This window comes from Narcine bancroftii, chromosome 4 (assembly GCF_036971445.1).
Source record: "Narcine bancroftii isolate sNarBan1 chromosome 4, sNarBan1.hap1, whole genome shotgun sequence".
Classification (NCBI taxonomy): domain Eukaryota; kingdom Metazoa; phylum Chordata; class Chondrichthyes; order Torpediniformes; family Narcinidae; genus Narcine; species Narcine bancroftii.
Genome location: NC_091472.1, coordinates 277,236,749 through 277,252,162, shown reverse-complemented (window position 1 = coordinate 277,252,162; position 15,414 = coordinate 277,236,749). Strand labels below are relative to the sequence as shown.

Below are 15,414 nucleotides of genomic sequence, written 5' to 3'. Positions count from 1 at the left end.
CTGGCAGCTCGATCCAGGCATCTACCACACTTTTTGTTAAAAAAAAATAGGCCTTAAGCATCTCCTCTAAACATTCACTCTCTTGTGTTAAACCTATGTCCACTAGTATTTAATATTTCCAACCTGGCGTTCTACCCTATCTATGCTTCTTGTGATATTATAAAGTTCTACCAGGTTGCCCCTCTGCCTCCATTGCTCCAGAGAAAACAAGCCAAGTTTGTCCAACCTCTCTGATGGACTTCTTCTGTACACTCCCCAATGCCTTCAAATACTTCCTGTACTGCACTGACCAGAACTGCACACAACACTCCAACTATAATCTATCTGAAATTTTACACAGTCGTAACATGAGTTGCCAACTTTTATAGTCAATGCCCTAAGCAAGGATGGAGAGCATGCTGAATGCCTTCTCTACCACCCTATCCACTTGTCTGGCCACTTTCAGTGAGCTATAGAGTTGTACCCCAAGATCCCTCTGTACATCAATGCTCCATGAAACCTGACATTTTCTGTATGTTTTCTTCTTGCAAGTGACCTCCAAATTGCACCACTTGACATGCGGCTGCTATTTCTCCATCGATATTTCCAGCTGATCTATATCCTGCAGAATCAGTTGACAAATGTCCTTACTATCCACAACTCCTCCAATGTTCATGTGATTTGCAAAGTTACAAATCAATCTATATTTTCATCAAATCATGTTATGATTTGGATAATAATAACATATCATGAACAGGGGAGATTACAGCACCGGTCCTTGCAGAACACCACAAATCTTCATTTAGAGAACCACATTCATGTTCTATGACCAAACCAATTTTGTATCCAATTTACCATCTCACCATGGATTCCAAGTGGTTTAGTCATCTTGATCAGTCCACCATGAGCGACTTTGTCAAATGACAGTAGATAACATCTGCTGTCCTACCTCCATCAACCATTATCGCCTCCTCAAAACTCTCAATCAAATTATAAGATAGGATCTCCAACACACAATCACACTGACTGTTCGTAATAAGTCCAATGCTCCATGATTTTCCAAATCCAACCAAGTACTGTCACTAAGAATCCTCACCAATAATTTTCTGACTATTGATTTAAGGCTCAATGTCCTATAATTTTCAGGATTATTCCTGGTGTCCTTCTTTACAAAGGAACAATATTGGCTATTCTCCAGAATTCTTTGACCTCATCTGTAGCAAGGATCTCAGCCATTTATTTTCTTGCCTCCTTCAATAACCCACAATAAATTCAATGAGGTTCCAGACACTGATTCACCTTAATGTTCTCACAATGCTTCCTTCTTTGCATCGACTTGTTCTAGAATACTCTTCTCTCGGCTGAATACCAAATCCAAAGTACTCATTAAAATCCTTACCTGCACCCTCTAGCTCCACGCATCAATTCCTCCTTTGTCATTGAGTGGACCAATAAAATGCAGATTTTCCTTACCCAATTTTACTAATTCCTTTTGGGAAGACACTGTTGAAATTGGTTCCACCCTGATCAGGCTATCCATTTAAAAGCATCATAATTTAGTGCGTAAACACTTTCCCTCATGTTTTATTCTCCATTTTGCTGAAATGTGGTACCCCACAAGAAATTATGAATAGAATTTTTTTTAAAGTTATTAGTGAATTTAACATTGCAATTCAAAGAACCTGCTGTACCTGTTTTTCTTTGAGTGCTCATAATTTACCTCACTGTGACATACTGTTACTTCAGAACAAACTGCACACCAAATATTACATAGCGGCTGAGACTCTCTCGCACCCCCCTCCCCCCTGCTACAACCCCACTATTGTTCAAACTACAGCTGGAGAAAACAAAAATCTTCAAATGGTAAGTCAATCTTTTATTCATTTGATATGTGCTTGAGGATTTCATCTGATTAACTTCCTGCTCTGAGCATGAATTGAAGATACAGCTTCCTCTTCAATAATTCAGTTTTGACATATTGAAGTAGCGCTGGAATTTTCCTATCAACTACTGGAAAAGTTAATTGACCCTCAGTGACTTTGGAAGCTTACTCTATCAAGCTAGCATTGCCTCCGATTTCTCTGCAAGATGTGTGTTATCTGTAAATTTGTGATCTGAATACATAAAAGCCTTGCCGACTTCCTGCTAATCATTTTGCATACATGTGTTTGACGCCAAACAGTGCAAAATGCAGGGAATTATGGCATAACATGAAATGACTTCTCATTAGATTTTTCAAGTGCTAAAATAAAAGGTGTTGAATCTCAATGTTTAAGACTGCACAGGCTAAATATTCACCAAGATCAATTCAAATCATTGCAGAAAATTGGAATGCGGGGTGGGAGTGGAAAAGTGATGAAGATCCAGAAAAACGGAATGAGGAAGCTGTTTCACGTTGCCAAATGCACTCAACTGTGGCGTGTTAAGAGACCACTCTCTCTCCCCCAACATCTTTAAAGGACAGGTGGGATGTCATTTTTTAGCATCTTAATGTGTACTCGGATGAAAAGATTTTAATGAGGGCTTGGAGAGTTAAAATGAGCCAGCAGCAAGAGGCATAAGTGCAACTGAAAAGACTCAGAATAATATGTCACAATTTAGTTGTTTTCTCACCCGCTACCATGTAAGGGGTTGTTCATTACACATGGACTGGGAGAGTTATATTACTTAGAAAATTTGGAAGTCAAATCTGTACCTTGGGTACCTTGGGTTTCTGAGCCATCATGAATAGTTGCATGGACATTAGACAAAGGCTAAGATGACAATTAGCAACACTAATGGCAAAAGCTGAGGAAAAAATAGCATGCCAAAAATATACTGGTGATCAAAAATGAGAAACTCCGAAGGAGTTTGAATTAGCAGCGTGTTGTAGGTCGTACCTAGCACAGAGGGATCTACAGGTAGTGGATATGCAGTCAGTCCCATGCAAAACACTGATGAGCAGACCAGCATGTTCCACACCAATAAAACTTTATATGGACAAAAAGAAGGTGAAAGGACTCAATGGTTCAGGCAATATCCATGGCTAGAAACGGTCAGTCAATGGTTGTATGGGCTGATTGGATGGCCTGCTTGCAAAACAAACTTTCTCACTATACCTTGGCATATGTGACTTGAACTTTGAGTCTCTGGAGTACCAAATATTGCATTGATTAGACACAGACAGTTACAATCTGCTGAAATAGGATCGGCCATGAATTGGGCCTTCTTTAGAAGTTCTGTCAGAGTCCTTATGATCTGTGACCCTTTTAGCCTCCTCCAAATTACAGTAGATGGGTTACAAATTTATATGGCATCTGCTGGGAAACTGAACATACATGACCTGACGACACCTCAACAGTTCCATGCAGAAAGACTGGCCAGTGGGAGTGTGAAGACCAGAACATTTCAGAGCACGGCAATATGTGCTCGAGGTCAGATGATGGCATATCTGCCTCCTACTTCACTGATCGACTCAACACTGAAGTGCAATAGTGATTCAATACTGTACAAGAGGTTTGATATACTTCATAACTATCTCCTCAACCTCCGTGTGCACTTAGTCGGCATATTAAACACTTAAAATGGCCATTCCCTTCTCACCAGCTTCAAGGTGCATTGTAGCATACCATGTTGACATCTAGAGCCCAAAACATTTTTGGCTTTATATTTAAAAATCAGTTAAATTAATGTACATGTGAAGATGAAGAAGGACTTTGATAAATTTTAATTCTTTAAATTATTAGCTGCTGGGACAGATTTCTGCTCCCCTGGCTTCACATGTCAAGAGCAGTGGTTAAGCTGGCATTGCAGTGGGAGGCACATAGTTGTGGATGGGAACAGACCAATGGAGATTAGGGTGGAGGCACAATTATGTGGCATTACCCATAATCTGCCCAATAGTGCATGGGAGTGAATTTCAGGACTTTAACCCTGCCTCGATGAACCATTAGATAACTATTTTCAATTCTGGGTAGTGTAAACTAGGAGAGAAAAATATAGATGGTTATGTTGCTATGCACTTGCTAACCTTCCAACTTTTGGCAGTCCGTAGATCTTGGGTGTTGTTAAGTATATCATAAGGAGTTGTAGAAGAGCCAGTGTGAAATGAATGAATCTTTCAGATGGTTGTTGGGATGCCAATCAAGTGGCATCTTCTAAGCAGAAGCCCCTTTTATACAGAGCTTTTATTCGCCTTTCAAGCGCTGTGTGAAAGTATCACAAGGTGGAGCGGGAAGTATAGACTTACCTGTCTTCAATCCACCTAGGTAGGTAGTCTCAGCAGTGGAGCATATTTGACTCATGGAGCCGGCTTGTTTTTGGTTCTGTGTCAACATGCAAGCTGGCCTCCTAAGACCAATCACGTCTATGGGAATACTGCACCTTGCAGTATAAAGGGAGCTAAAGTTAGAGCTGCATTTATCTAGAAAAATGGGGTGTACATCATTACACTCTGTGTCCTGTGGATAGAACAATCAGGAATGTGGTGGGATCTCATAAGGTGAGTTAAATGCTATGTGATAGCAAGCCTTGGAACTGCTCCTGTTGCTACACTATTTACACGTCTCTTCTTCTTAATCAATGATATCCCCCAGGATCTGGAGATTAAGATGTTCAAAAACAAAATAACTGCTGATGAGATAAATTGATAACAAGCAGAAATATCTGGAAATGATGAGGCACCTTTGGACTGGACTTAATTCGCTTTCTCTCTTTGCACAGATGCTGCCTGATGTTTTCAGCATTTTCAATATGTAATTTGGATACCAAAATGCCTTTGCATAGCAAGCCAGAGATGTACTTTGCCATCCCCTTCTTGGAAATGGTTACTGTGCAGCTCTAGTGGCTCTCTGTTCAAGTAGGTCGACTGCACAATCCTGATTGACACCATTTAAAAAAAATGGCAGAGAAACTATCTTTAGACTCGGATAAAAAAAAAAGATTGCTTAGATTTATATTAAAAATTACTCCTAATCCAATACTATCAATGCAGCTTCAAATGGTTAATTATCTGTCACACTTTACTCTGCAAAATGTACTTGTCTACAAACATAAATAACCAAACTTCAGATAATTGATTCTCTGTAAAGCATCTTGAGGAAATTAGGAGTACTGGATCAAAGTGGCCTTTTTTTCCCCTCTCTTTTAATGTTCACTGTCTAAACTCAGATGTGGTGAGCTGGTATCTCAAATAATACTGTGACCCTTGTGTGCCTTTCATTAAAACTTACATTTTATTCTTGCAATTTTTTTTAAACCCTGAGGTAACACTCATAGCAAATCTGTCCAATTATAGGGTACTAATCAAATTACACTGCTTTGAAAAGCTGAAAGGTTTTAACAGTAATTAGAGAAAAGTAAATCTGTTAATTTTGCATGTGAAATGCAAAGTAGCCACCTATTCATGTTATTTCCTCCTTGTTTCACACCCACTGTGGGACATGTAACATGGTTGACAAAAAGTGACCTGCTCACAGCTTCTCTCGTAAATTTAAATTAGTGATCTGAAACTCAGAAGATAGGTCTGTGAATATAGCCTTGAAGTCAATGGAGTCTGCCCTTCCTCCTCTCTTTTTCTTTGACCTGCACCTATCAGTCACCTCCCTCTGACTCCCAGCTCCACCTCTACCTCACCCAGTTCCATCTGTCCATCATACTTCACTCCTCCTCATTTCACCAATCCCTGCAGGTCTCTTTCTCACTCCTCACACCCTCTCCTACTATTTCCCATATCCATGATCAGTCTTGTTAAGAGGTTCAATCCAAAACAGCAACAATTCCTTTCACCCCTCCAAGCCCCACAGATGCTGCTTGATGCATTGGTTCCTCCAGAGGCTGATCTTTGCTTCAGAATCCAGCATCTACAGCCTCTTATAATCTTCAAATAGTATTGTCAATTATGAAAGCATTTCTGCAGCAAACAACATAAGTACACTCTCAGGAAATATTTAATTCACATATGATTTGCAACTGGCATCAACTTTGAGAAACATTCCCTGCTCATGTTAAGAAACATCCTGCCGCAGTACGGGAGTTGGGAATGCTACATTACAGATCTACAAGTTATTGGTGAGGCCATATTTGGAGTATTATGGGTAGATCTAGTCTTCTGGCTACAGGAAGAATGTCATTTTGTTGGAAAAGGCGTAGAAACCATTCATGAGGATGTTACTGGGACTGGAGGGCTTGAATTGCAAAGAGAGACTGGATAGACTGCAGCTTTATTTTTCCTGGAGTGTAGGAGGTTGAGCGATGACCTTATGGAGGTGTACAAAACCATGAGGGGCATGGTTAAGGGCAGAGTCGGCCAATCCAAAACTAAGGGGCATAGGTCTAAAATAAGAGGGGGAAGATTTAAAAGAGACCTGAGGGGCAACATTGTCACACAGAGGGTGGTGGTTCTAAGAAATGAGCTGTCAGATAAAGTTGCAGAAGCAAATAAAATTGTGATAGTTAAAGGAGATTTAGACAAGTGCTGAGGTAGGAAAGGTTAGGAGAAATAACAGTCCACAAACAGGACTACTTTGGTTGGATAATCTCATTGGAAGGGGTGAGTTGGGCAAAAGGGGCTGTTTCCATACTGCATTTCTTTAAGACTCCATGACTTGAGTTGTAAAACAAATTTAGTGATAAATAAAAGGAAATACTTACTACTTCAACCATTACTTCAAACAAAATATAATGAACCAATTTTGGTGACTTAATTGTTCATCTTCAAAACAGTTGATCACAGACTGATTAGGAAACAAATAAACATTTCTTGTGGGTCTCAGAAAATTAAATGAGAGACCATTGACCTTCAAATCATTGAAAAGAATTTCAAAATCTAATGGGAATAACACTAATTAAAATAATGCATTCTCTGTTTTCCACATTTCTAACTGCAATGAAATTGATGAAGATGAAATTTTCATCTTTGAAGGGATAAAGAGGCAGAAGATGCCAGGAATCAACAGGACACCAATAAAATCATATTTCATGTGCGTATTGCATTTTCAAAACATATATTCGACTGAAGTCCTTTTGAATACATTGAATTTCAATCGAGATCTCAATACCAACTTTTAAAATATGGGAAGTAAATAACTTTCTGCACATTTACATGAGCGTGCTTGTGTCTCTATTACTGTCTTTTATGAAGTGACAAATTTGTAAGTAACAAAAGTCATTCAAATGGAACAGTTTTATTTTACAAAGCATAGCTACTATAAGGCTAACATCAATGGAGTCAATTAACTCGTTTAAACAAGCGAAACCACAAATATCATCGTCTCCTCGATATTCAATTTCTGAAACAAAAAGATAAGGGGACCACTGTGCACAATATATTTATGACAAGAGATTTTTATTTTTTTTATTTATAAGTGAAATTTCCCTTCACTTATCTGAAACACTCTGGATGGCTTGATGTTCACATGGTAACAGGGAAATATTCAAACTATAACATTTGGTTTCCAATCTTGTATTCTATGAATGATTAATAGGTAGAGGCTGCATAACTGTGGATCACAGGGGTTAATAATGTCTGCAGGATATAGGTACATTTAAAGGAACATTTATGACATATTTAAATACTTCATGCAAAAATAGTAGAAGAATATGTTCTATTATCATAGGATGGAGTCCCCAGTTAACACAGCAACCTGTTGCCAAATCCAATGGGAAGTTTATAAAACAAGACAAATCAAAATTTACTAGATAAATACTTTTGCCTCTGTTATGCCACCCAGCAATTATTCCCAAACATTTCTCACCAGCATTCATCCAGAAATTAAATCACATATCAATTTAGTGATACAATCTGCTCTCCCCTGCACATTTTGGCAGCTTGAATTATGTTAATTGCTTTACTTACTCAAGCTGTATAGGAATGCTCATCTATGATGTACTAGTTCCACACAGCCCATTCTCTCCATTCACAGCAACTTGTGTTGCCTCCAGGTGATGACTCCAGGTTCGACATCTTCAAAAATGATTTTAACCCTTGGGGTAATAGAGATGGGAGCAAGGAAAGGCAAAGGGTGGTTGCGTGAAGTTAAAAAAACCATCTCTGATACAATGGCAAACTAACCCTTGCCCCAATCTTAACTGCATTAACAAGCTTTGTCTCTCAGTCAAACTTCATGACTACATATTCTTTATGACTGCAACTTTCAGGCATGAGTTTGCTAATAACAAAACAAAACTGATCATCCTATTCAATGAAGCCAAGACCAGCTCCCTGGGCACCTACGAGGAAGAATCTGGACCAATGCCAGGTTAACTGGCATATACTTTATAATGGAGCTTTTATTGTACTATCCTTCAACCGACAGACCTTAATTGAAGGGAGATTATTTGCAAATTAAACAATCCAGAATGACATTGTATTGGGTTAAAATCTTCTCCTTTAGAAAAAAAAACCCATAATATAAAGTCCAACACTATCTTACCAAAATGTTTGTCCACTACAATATATTTTTCACATCTCAATAATCAACATTGTTATCTCCATAGTAATCACATTGTACGCACTATGAACAAATATCCAACTATTCTAATTAATAACTGCATTAAATACAAATTAAAATTAGTTTAATGAACTACTAAATATCTTGAATGCATTGGTAAGTTTGGTTTACTTTTACCACTCTCATCTTCTTCTTCCCAAGCCACACTTTGCCCTTTCTTCTTTCGCATTTTCTATGAATCTATACACTTCCTTTTGTTTTCAAGTTAGTATCTTGGGCTCTGCCTCCACAACACTCTTCACACAGTAGTATTGTACTGGGGCTACAGCACACCAAGATAATCTACAAAACCAATCTTTCTTTGTCCAAACTGTGATTGAAATTGATAGGCTTAAGCTTAGTTTTCACTTCCTCTATGGAACAAATGTTCTCCACCTTAAGTTCTCTGGGCAAAATTGATAGAGTGTGCATGCCAGGAAACTTGAATAATGCTCATCACAAACTATGTTCTCTTATAACTTCTCATCAGGTCTATCTTGTTTACATCATTGTCATTAACTTCTTGAACAGGCATGCTCCCCCAGTGTCGAGATCTCTCCAATCTTGATTCCATAGTATATTCCCAGCACTTGAGTCATTGTCAGGGTGAGGCTAAACATAAGCTTGAGGAGCACAGTCATATTCCTCCTGGACAGTATTAAATCTAACATGAAGACAGCATTCTCATTGTTGGTAACATCTACCCCACCTGAATCCACTATTTCCATGTTTTCTTTACCTTCTCCTCTGACACTTATGATGTCTCCCTCTACTTGTCTCTCAACCTTTCATACCTTCTGTCCTTTGAGGCCTTTCCCTATTTCCTTCTCCCTTCATATGTCATTTTTTAAAATTTTAGTCTTGATAAACTGTTCTGACTTGAAGAGTTAAGATCGCAACAAAAGAAGCAAAAGTCAGCCCATCAGCCCCATTCTCCAACCTTCTCCCCATAACCCTTGATGGCCTGACTAACCAAATACCTGTAAATCTCTGCCATAAATACACCCAACGACCTCACTTCCGTAGCCCTCTGTGGCAATAAGTTCCAGACTCATGAACTGACTCTCTGACTAAAGACATTTTTCAGCATCTCTGTTCTGAATTGATGTCCGTTTCTCCTGAGGTTATGCCTCTTGATCATTTCTACCCATAGTAGAAACCTGCCGACTTCCTCCAGAAATTCTTTGTTTCCCAAGTCCATGTAGGTTTTAGACTTGTCCAAGTTATTTTCCATCATCTCCTCTGCACCGCCAACCACTGCTGCTTATGTTCCTATCTGAGGTTTCCTTCAAATTTTATTTTTTGCTATTGTGTTTTCTTCATTGGGAACTCATGACACACACGATCTGCTCCCAGCCAAGATTATACAGATGTCTTTCTGTCTCTGCTTAAGTTTTTAGTCTGTGCTGCTCACTGTTCCATATCAGCATGTTTCTCATCTTGTGTCATTTCCAAGGGAGCTATTATCACTGACACATCTCCAAAATCACCTTCAAATTCTGTATCATGATAACTTTTCTGCAGTAAGCATCTTCAGATCCTACTATGTTTTATATTGGTTATTTTGACTTTAATATCCACAGCACAGATAACCATGAACTGACCATGTTCCACAGCTCCAGTCCAAAGCCAACACCACAGACACTTTATTCTTAAACTCTATAAAATGCAACACCCTAAATTCATAAAAGGCTAAAATCTGCAGCAGCTTTTTTGCATCAAAAGAAGTGCACACAAAGAGGGAACTATTTAACTTGGGTGGCTGGAGCAGTGAGGCAGGAGTTTTACTAACTGCACCACATGCTGCCCCTCATTGTTGGAATTTTAAAATGAAATGTACTAAGCAGCTGTGAGCTTTAATCTCTCCAAAGCTGACCTCCAAGGGAATACCTTTCTTCATGATCCTCCCATTGTCACAAGTCTTTCAGTAATTTGATCCAATCCATTTTACATATGTATTCTCATAGACAATGACCAGTGGACACTACCATACCAATCAATCTTTCTCCCCATGCCTCTTAAGAATATAATACACAACGTTGGTCAACATTTCTAAAAGACGCTAGAAATATTCTCAATGTACTACCTATCATGGAACAACATTTCGAGATGAATTTTTACATCTCAATCTACAAACATGTATTATCTTTATTATGCTCGGATATGTTACAGATATCATTAAGCATTCCTAGTTTCACTTCTGCAGCATCTACCTCCATTATGTGGATAATATCCCAATCTTTGAGGAAGAGAGGCTTCTGGCTTTCAGGTGACCTGCACTATCCCACGTTTTCCATAACACTGTCTTCTTGAGAAGTGCAATTGATGTTGTATGCCTCCCATGCTGTTATTTAATATTGAACTTTATATTATGTGTTTGTTGCTTTTATTATGAAGGGGAAGTTAACATATAATTTTATCATGAATAATTCTTATAGGTGTTTTGTTTAGTTTGCGAATATCTGCCTTCAATCACGCTTTGCACCCACATGACTTGCAGCTTTCTCATCTTTAACATTCATATGACCTATTCAATTCCTGTCAAGCCCATTACCAGTGTCTATAATATGGGCCAGAATCATTCCTATTTCCATAGCTCAGTCACAACCCTGAGTAAAACATGTTCTCATGCGCAATTTCCCCAATGATAGAAATCTTGTCATTTGCTTGATAATTGGACACAACTTTCATGCATTAGACAGAAGTATCCACTGAAGGTTTATAAAATGCATTTGTAACAGAACTTCCTCAATGATTTATGGTACTCCCAGATGCTTCTACCTCATTCTGTATATCTGAGGCCTTACCACTAGCCTATAGAATGACCTTCCTCCCCTTACCTTCCACTGTTATGTGTACTTCCTTAGGACATTGCCATTCACCTTAAAGAACAACTCTTCAAAGTTGAATGTTGAATCCACTTTACTCTTAAGGCTGCTCAAAATAATTTGCTCGTCCAATTTCTGCCATCGTCAACTAGCAAGAGGACCCAGATTCTTATGTTCTACCTTTATACTATCCAAATATTTTTCCAAATGGAACTTTGAATGCAACTGAATGTCTTTCAAGTCAGTTTGTGGGAAGTAACTTCACTTGACATTGAATACAAATTTTATTTTCTATACCTGTATCAATCCTCCAACTTAAGACACCCCCTTTAGAAAAACTCAACTTTTTACATCTTACTTAAGCATTTAGTCCCCTTAATTTTTGCATCACAAGATCACATAATTTGACATTTGCTGACCCTTTCACCAAATACTATTATCTGTAGTGTAATATACTATTATCTGCATGTTGACTGTAATGAATATAGGATTTAGGGACAGAATTATGTCAAGGCCACTTACCACAGCCTTCCCACATTAGAGAAGGATAATAAATGGTGGCTTTGTAACTGAGTGGCGAGGCGTGATGGCGTAGGAGAGAGACGTGGTGGAACATCTCTCCCAGCAGATTTGAATACCCATGTTGAAGTGACTGAAAATTACATCAAAGTATTTAAACTGAGATTTAATAAGTAATCAGTTACAAGTATGAAGAAACCAAGAGTTCAGACTATGAAAAAAATTGATTTTGACACCAACAGTAAGTTTGGAAGAAGTTTAACCTACCTTGGAACTGGAGCCTGCGACCTCGATTAGTCCTCCACCCCCCCCCCACCCTCCACCCCTCCGTGGACAGCAATGACTGCCGGCAGTGCCACTTGGAAAACTGGCTTCTGTGCTGAGGAGCCCCAGGAAGGATGGCGTCCAGAGCTCCCCTCCCGAAGCCCAAGAGACGGTGCGCATGTGCACAATACCTAGTATTTTTAACCCCGGGGGGGAGCTGCTACTCGTCGATCCAAGGAGTTTGGATTGACTGAGAGTAGGCCACATACCTGAGGGGAGGTGGAGAGGGAAGCTGAGAAGACTGTGAAAGAATTTAAAGGGGCAGCAGAAGGGGGAGAGGATCAACCACAAGGACACAGCTCTGGAGAAGACCCAGAATAAGAGCCTGAAAAAAATTAAGCCTGGTCAGGGTCGGCCTTTTACTGAATACAAAGAATATTTTGATGGACAATTTCAAATTATGGTACAACATATATGTCAGTGGGTTTTGATTCTGTTAATCAACAACTGGCTAGTGTGAGAGATGACATTTCTAATGTTAAGGCAGAAATGGTGAAACATGCAAAGGTGGTAGAGAAAGTGCAAGAAAATGGATGATAAACTGGAGGACTGTGTTAAATCTATTGGTCAATATCAAGAAAAATTCAATACATATGGCTTTGTAACTAATCTCCAATACAGTAAGTTAAAAACATTATACATACAAATTCACATTCATACTTGTTGACCAACATGAATCGCAGTGTCCCGAGTTCAGTGCAGGAATGAGAACATCTTATTTCAATCTCTTCACACCCTTTATCTAGCCTCTTTCACTCACTCATCTTCCTTGTCATCTGCACAATTCTATACACGTCCTCATCCTCTCATAGACGAGGATAATTCTCCCTTCAATAATATCAGCTCAAAATTTGGATGGCTATTCCTGAAGCTCTCATTGCATTTAATTTGAAACTCATTTCAGGTCTCCAGAGTCATGTCTTTACAGACGCTACAGTAGGAGACCGCAATAGTAAACATAGCTGGTGTAGACCCCTATGGAAACATGGTGGCAGTGCTGAGGCCGGAGCTGCTGTAACTGCAGCACTATTACTGGTGCAGATCTGTGGGCTCCAACTGTCCAGTCCGACTGCTATCAGCTCAGTACAGCCTTTAAACAGCTTATAAAAGGAGCTGACGGGGTTTTATTTTTAAATCCCAAAACCTCGGCGTCTTCGGCCAAGATGGCAATACCTATGATCAGTAGTAGCCCCAAGCGGTTTCAGACTCTAGGGAAGGAGCGGACTGGTGCAGATCATCAGAAAGCAGGGATACCACCCCGTCTGAGCAGGATAAGCAGAGGAAATGCTGCACAGGCTGTGGGGTGCTAGAGACTGCAGACAAGTGACTCATACCAGATGGTGGACTTCTGGAGACTAGGTGTAGGGGTACCAGGTATCAGAACCGGATGCGAGAAGTGCTGATGTTTAGAGCTGGAGGTCAGGTTGCTGATGGTTTGAACTGCACTCTGTGTGGCTGCGGAGGCAACGGGAGCACTGGAGGGAAATCCACAGACACTCAATGACTCTGTGGGGAACTCCCTTTTGCTTCTCTTTCTCTGACTGTAAAAGGTGCTTCAGGCAATTCCTGCCTGTGCCGAATCTGTCTGTCTAACAGCAGACAAAAGGCAATTTTGTGCAATATGACACTTTTTTTAATTCATGAGAATAAATTGAATCTTGAATCATAACTACCTCCTGTTCAGTTTGGAATATGTTGTTTCCATCAAGCACAGTAGCATAGTTCTACATGTTGATGACTCTCATCAAGGAGAGGGCCTGCTGAGCAAGAGTAAGGACCTCGGGCTCCCAGGCTGGAACAGCGATGGCGGTGGGGAAGCGATCGCCACAGGCAGAAGCCTCGGGTACTGGGGCAGGATCAGGATGATGGTGGTGGGGAGATATCAGGGATCAGCGACAGCGGCAGGAGCAAGGACAGTGGTGGGGAGGTGTTGAGGATCGGCGACAGCAGAAGCGGGGTGGCAAGGGAAAGGTGGCTCGACCTTTATGGCCTAGGACCACGGGGTAGGAATCATAGGGTACGAGTCATCTGTGGATGGGCCAGCTCCACATATATACAACCGACAATGATAACTATATACAATGGAGGAAACATATCACCACACAAGTCACAGAAATCAAACTGTCACAGCTGAATTGCCCGGTATATTTGTACCACAAGTAGTAGATTAAGGTTCTTTAGATCCCTGAAAAGCATATTTCTTAAACAATAATTTTTAAATTCTTTTCCTGATCTTCTAACTTCCCCTTCCCTCACATGCCATGATTTTACACATCTTTAATTTGTCATCAGCGCCATTTAAGAGCCCTTGATATGAAACAATTCCCCCCCCACAGATGCTGCCAAATCTGCTGAGAATTTCCAGCATTCTCTGCTTCCCCCCCCCCCCCAGATTTCATGCAATTGTTTTAGTTTTTATTCTAAGCTATCCATATACTGTCATTCTAACCTTCTTGCAATCTCCCATCTTCAATGTCTTGAATTCCCTCCTAAACCTTTCAGCTACTAACCTTCTCACCATTTTTGGATAAGGGGAAGTCCATAGCATCTTATTTTGTCTTAATATAGCCTGATGTCACTTGTTATTTGACTTTATTTCTGTGGCTTTTTGATGCTAAAGCATGCAGAAAAGTTATACAGCGTGGCTGAACACGATTACATACATTTATGCTCCTTGCCTATGAAGAATTATATTCATAAAAATCCTGATGCATGAAATTTAGCAAACGTATTATGCATTCAGACATTTTGTTTTTTTTAAATAACAAGATATGGTAAGGATAATAAGCTTCTCAATCTCTGTGTCAAGGCTAGCATTGAATTATAACAACCAATTGCAATAGTTGAGGGTTGCAATCAGCTTTGTGACTGGAGGAAGTTTTGCTATCTCTACCCGCCATTCTATATACCTGAGGCGCTGCTCTAAAAAAGAGAGCTAGGTTTCTGCAGCACCAACACCGTTTTGGATTAAATTTCGCAAGTTCATGTCCACTCTGTGAAATGTCCCAACTGCATTTTGAGGAGGGCGACTGTGTGACAAGCTTTGAAGTTTGATCCAAGTTTGTCTCAATAACAATGAACACCCCTTTTTCAACCTGTTGCGTTGCAATGCCTTTTAGACGGCGTTTTTGAATGAAACAAAGCATTAAAAAACATCTTTCCCAGGATGATAAGTTTCTGATTTTATATTTTGACTCCGCTGTCAACAGCAAAACCCTGGCGCCTGCCGCGATTAATATTCCACTTGTCCTGCACCTTCGCCCCCCCCCCCCCCCCAAAAACATGCTGTTTGTTCC

General features: G+C 39.9%; 1 protein-coding gene across 9 annotated transcripts in view; it reads right to left on the bottom strand.

Annotated features, from left to right (window-relative positions):
• LOC138761998 (von Willebrand factor D and EGF domain-containing protein) overlaps positions 1-15,414 on the bottom strand; it is a 327,980-nt gene that overhangs the window by 247,894 nt on the left and 64,672 nt on the right. The gene's annotated exons all lie outside the window — the stretch shown is intronic.